Source organism: Ptychodera flava, chromosome 14 (genome assembly GCF_041260155.1).
Source record: "Ptychodera flava strain L36383 chromosome 14, AS_Pfla_20210202, whole genome shotgun sequence".
In the NCBI taxonomy this organism is placed as follows: domain Eukaryota; kingdom Metazoa; phylum Hemichordata; class Enteropneusta; family Ptychoderidae; genus Ptychodera; species Ptychodera flava.
This window is the reverse complement of record NC_091941.1, coordinates 5,601,793-5,607,584: the sequence shown is the minus strand read 5'-3', so window position 1 is coordinate 5,607,584 and position 5,792 is coordinate 5,601,793.

Below are 5,792 nucleotides of genomic sequence, written 5' to 3'. Positions count from 1 at the left end.
CTTCATTTAGACCATCCCTTTTTATACGTATTACATCACATAATAATGTAAATATATTTCCTGAAAACTATCATGCCTTGTGTGAACATATTCTTTAATTTTAGTCGTTTTAAAATATAAAACAGCGACAGCTTCCTCCAGATGACCTAATTAACCCTTCGAGTGCTGTAATTGTTGCTACAAAAATTTTAGTGCAACATTTTTACCAATTTTTATGAATTTTTCTGTAATTTTTGATAATTTTGGACCAAGTGTGGACGTCACATTTTATTGGCTACTGTTATCAAAATTTTGACAAAAATCTGAAAAAAAATGACTTGAATATGTTATCTAAAGGTGACAAAAATTGACTTTGGCGCTCAAAGGGTCAAATATCGGTTAATTGGATCGGTCAATTGCATAATACTTTTGTTGCATTAATTGACAAAGACTGTCGTTTCATATAAGTGCATTTTTACAACACTAAAAACTCAGCGATATTTTATAGAATTTCAAATGTTTCATCTCCTGGAAGGGCAAGCCCCATCCTGACAAATCCTTAAAACCGTACACCAACACACGTTGAATAATTTGTTATTTCTTGATCGGCTGCATTTTGCGTTCCTTACCATATAAAGTACTACCCTGTCAGCGTGAACATTTTGAGCAATGTAGAAAATATCCATAGATGAAGAAATGAAGAGGTTACAAAGTTTGTTTGGCTATTTCCCATTTCCGCTCATTGTGCCTGAATTTATGCGTCCTTCATATAAAATACTGTACAGTAAGACTCTTTTATGTTTTAACCTTTAATCTTACAGTTCGTTAAGGGGGCAGTGTTTTCTTCAGGAATTTCAGACAGTATAGTGACTAATTTGCAGAACAATGCAAATGATTGTTATGTCAATTGATTTTTAATTGCACTGAGGGGAACGCTTGGGTGGGGTCACCCTGTTTTGAAGTCGGTCAAAGGGGGTCACCATGCATTGCTGTTTTCCATGAGGGGGAAAACTGTGTCAAAGACACGTGCAACAAAGCAAATAGAACAACCCCAAGGCCCAAGAGAAAGGCCATTTCCGGTGGGGGCGGTGCACTCGACAAACTTACCAATTTGCTTATACACCGATTTTCTAACAAAAGTTTCGTGTATACACCTCTTATAATATACACTGCAGACAATCGGAGGGTGTACGAGAAAGTAGAATGATAAAATACACGTAAACTACATCAAGATGCTCGACGGAGTCAACATACGAATTCAAAAGTGGTGAAGATGGCGGATGTTGAGCGCGATTCCTTTCACTCCCACAGAATGTTTCATCGCAGTGTAAGCTCAATACTCGTTTCTACTGGTCCTGATATTCAACAGTACCGCATGTGCCACTCAAAACCGTTATTTTATCCAGCAACGATAGTGCAGAAGAGCAGAAATGAATTTGTGATCTTTCCACAGCATGCACAGAAGATTGGAAATCAGATATGCATTGGTTTCTCAAACAGGATTATGTGGATATCATGTTTGATCACGAAATCTTTGAAGCAAATTTGAATTTACCATGAATAATTGCAAAAGCCCGGAGCACAGGTTGTTCTAGTTTCATAGCATGCTACATATAGAGAGGGGGAGACGTCGACTGGTTTTAATTTTAAACTTTGGCTGCTGTAAGCCGCTGAAAAGCCACAGTCCCCATTGATGGGGAAACTGCACAATAACAAAGACTCATGATTGTTTCTATAGATGCGGCAGTCGCCATATATTATAATTCAAAAATAATTTGCTTGCATCACTTTGAAAACAAAATGGGTCAGACATTGTGAAAAATCACCATCCCTACACTTAAATTCGTTGTGAACAAATTGGCATTCAATGGACTCGACATAAATTACAGGGAGGGAGGCCGATGTATTTTGGGGGATGGGTCGCAATTTTTCGCGGAATGATTTTTGATGGGTCATGAAATTTTACTCCTGCCTTTGGAAAAGGTCACCATTTTTTGCGCAACTATTATAGTGGTTCGTCCAAAAATACCAAATCATGATACATGGGAATATATTCTGGGAAAGCCATAACATAATTTACCTAATTACAAAGCAAGCTAAATCTGCACTTTTATATATGTTTGATAATGTACTTTGCTTGTTGTGGGAAGTAAAAGTGTATAAATGTGCTTGATTAGAGTATAGTGGTTAGAAGTGCATATGTGTACAAGAAATTTTATTTTGGAATTTCACCGGAAATGTGGATCCACTATACATGGGAGTCTATGAGAAAACGATGAATATTTTTCCAATATAAAACTGGCAATATCTGTCCGATATAAAACTAACGATATATGTATAATTATAGACATTAGATAATTGATGTAAATGTACTTGATTAGAATAGGGTGGTCACGAGTGCGTATGTGTACAAATTTGATTTTGGAATTCACTGAAAATGTTGATTCACTCATACATGGTAATCTATGAGAAAAATATGAATATTTTTTGACAATATAAACTAACTAAACCTGTACTTTCTAAGTGTTGACAATTGATGCAAATGTACTTTATCGGAATAGGGTGTTTGAAATAGCAGATGTGAACAATAAGTATGATATTGGAATTTCACTCAAAAATGTTAATTCACTTTTCATGGTAGCATAGGGGTAAATTATTAAACCTTTTCCCCTACAAAACTTACTACATCTGTGCATTTATACATCAATGTTGTTCAATAGTGACTTATAGGCCGCAATAAGTTTCTTGACAAACAATAATAGAGCTGTCTGTACAGTTACAGGTCAAATTATAAATGGAGGTAAAAATTACGGCTATTGTCCCATTTGATTTTGAATAGCCAATTGTACAGTAAGTAGTTGATACAATTATTTATTAAGAAATGTGGTCTTTTCCCATCAAATTACTCGAAAACTTGCATATAAGTGAGTATTTGTAAGCTTAAAGGTATTCGCCGAAAGTTCAAAGGTCAAATGAGAATTTGTAATTAAGATATTATTGATATGGACTGTGACACGCAGGGGGGAGGGTCACTGTTTTTTTGCGTATGAAAATTTCTCGCAAACACTTTTGAAGGGTCACTATTTTTCGCGTAGCATCATTTTGAAAAATACTAACCCCCTTGTAATTTTGTACAGTACCCAATATGCTGGGATTTGCTTCACATCTGCTGCGTTTGTCAGGCTAATGAGCAGAAATTCTGCTACCCACAAAAATTCTTTGTTTCGTTTTTCATTTATTTGCAATACTCAATAATCTTATCAGCCTAAGACAACGCAGACGTCAGTTGCCACAAAACTTACTGTGGGAGTAGGCGGGTAAGGGAGCATTCAATAATTACGAGCGGGGAATATTTGACCTGCCTGTGTTGTATATTATGACTCTCCTTCGTCCGCTTTTGTGAAATGTGGGGTCTATACTTTACCCACGGTCTAAAATGTGGCCCCTTCACTGTCAATGAATGTATATATACTAAGTTTATCACAATTGGTCTATTATGGTATTTATTTATTCTATTACCCAGTAATCAAAAACACATTGGTCTAATATTGATGCTTTGACAAGCCATATTACAGTAAAAAGTATTATACCAGTAAACATCTTTCTCTTTGTACCATATTAATCCCAATTATATAGATTTGGAGATATTTACGGAGGTAGCACTAAAATTTATGAGTATTTTTCCCCGAAAGCTTTTATATGAGACATCACCTGAACAATTTAGTCTATAAGCTATGAATTGGTTTATTTAGAACGGGACTCTTACCCAAGAGAGTTTTAGGAAGAACGGCACTCATCAGGACTCTTTCTAAAAAGTGACCATCCACTCTCTCCCTCCTCCTCAACTTTTCGTAATCACTAAAGTCTCCCTTATCTACATCTATCTACCTATCTATCTAACAAATTTATATGGCGCCTGATATCCAAAGTTAAACTATGCTCAGTGGCGCTCTGAGTGATACATGTAATTACAACGGTCTCTGAAAGATGTCCATTTTAAGCGTCTTTTGTAAAAGTGTTGATATTGGGAGATATCTTTATGTCTAAGGGTAGAGGGTTCCAAAGGGCAGGAGCAGCTGAGGAGAATGAGCCGGAACCCGTAGGAAGTGAGATTGCATCCGGGTGTGTGCAAAAGTCATTTATCCAATGAGCCAAGAGTAGGCGACGAAGAACGTGATGCAAGTTCCTGAGATACTATGGAGAAAAGTTCATTGAAGGGCTCGTCAGTGATGAGCAGAAGTTTGGTCACAATGTGATGACGTACAGGAAGCCAGTGAAGTTGATAAATATGAGTAATGTGGTCCGCTTTCTTAGATCTATCGACAATTCTTGCTGCTGTGTACAAACATATCGCGTTGGAGCTACAATAACAGTGAAAATTTCACAAGTGGTTTCTATAGAAACATATCTGGAGTTAGGGTCGTTTTGACGTCCAACTGATTTCGCAAGTCGTCGATAGAAACGTGCACTTTGGGCTAGGAATACACGGCGAGTAACAAAGGGAATTAAGCGAAGACTGAAAGCGCAATTTATCTTGTCTTCCTAAATTGAATTTCCCCTCGCGGTTTTGCGCAGATGATGACATGAATATGAAATTAATTTCCGATTATGGGCCTCTACTGCTGTCGTGAAATTACTGATAATTGGGCAACCTGAGATCAGCGCTCGATCGAACGGAAAGGGATGCATGATGCACTGCGCGCGGGAGTACGAATGATGAGATGAGCGTACGACAAATTTTCAGTCAAAGCTACTGAAGCAAGGAAAACCAGATTTATTCTTTCTTTTCTTTTCTTTTTCAGACGATTCTGCTTGAAGATCACAGGAACCGAATCACGCTCTTATGAGTCGGAGACAAATAAATCAACGTTAAATCTTCCAAGAAAAGGACTAATATGTATATCTATGGAACATCGCATAGCCGTGCAGACCTCTAGGCGTTATGGTAAAATCGCTGAAACTCGCCAAGAGAGATTATAATCTTTGGGTAATTCTGATGTATCTATCAACCGTACTTGGTAACATCAGAAGAGGATTTGCTTACTTTGGAAGAGTTCGTCGTCAACATGATCTTTAATGTAGTTTTCACGAAGATCTCGTGCACCAAGTATGACGATGTCCTTACGCTTCTGACTCTTGTAAACCGGACAAAGCCATGTTCGTCTGCTGTTGGACAACTCATACTGTATTTTTCGTTTGCCGATTACGTATGTTTTGTGTTTTAAAGTGTCCATATTTCTTAATACTGTTCACGAGGGGCATCTGGAGTTTGCACGTACGGTTACGAATTAACCCTTTCGGTCAAACAGTAGTCATTGAAATTGCAGTCATTTTTACAATATCCTTAGTTTCCCCTTCCAACCATCCGATTGGGCATAACTCGTATGTAGAAAAGCGGAGGTTGCTGTCTTGACGATAAACCGTTGAGTTAGAACCTTGCATACATAACTGCCGTATGCTGAACTCTCAAAAGATACAAGCTGCCGATCACAAGAACTGATAATCGTCTAGGGTACTTCAGCATATTGCTAGTGTTACTGGATATTTAAAGTGGTCCATAACGATACGTGTCTGCTCCTATTAGTTGCTGAAGTTGGAAACATCGTCGAGACTAAAGGAGTTTGGGCAAGCTTGTATCTGTCATCTGATAAAAATGTGAACGCTTCTCGAAGCAAGCATAAGAGCTATGGGAATTCGAAATCTCCTTTGACGCTGAAAAGACTGAATGCCTTTCCGCGTAAAATGCTACGGCTTAAAATTTGCGATGGAAAAATTGAAATAATTATACAGATAATTGGTGATAATTAACGATG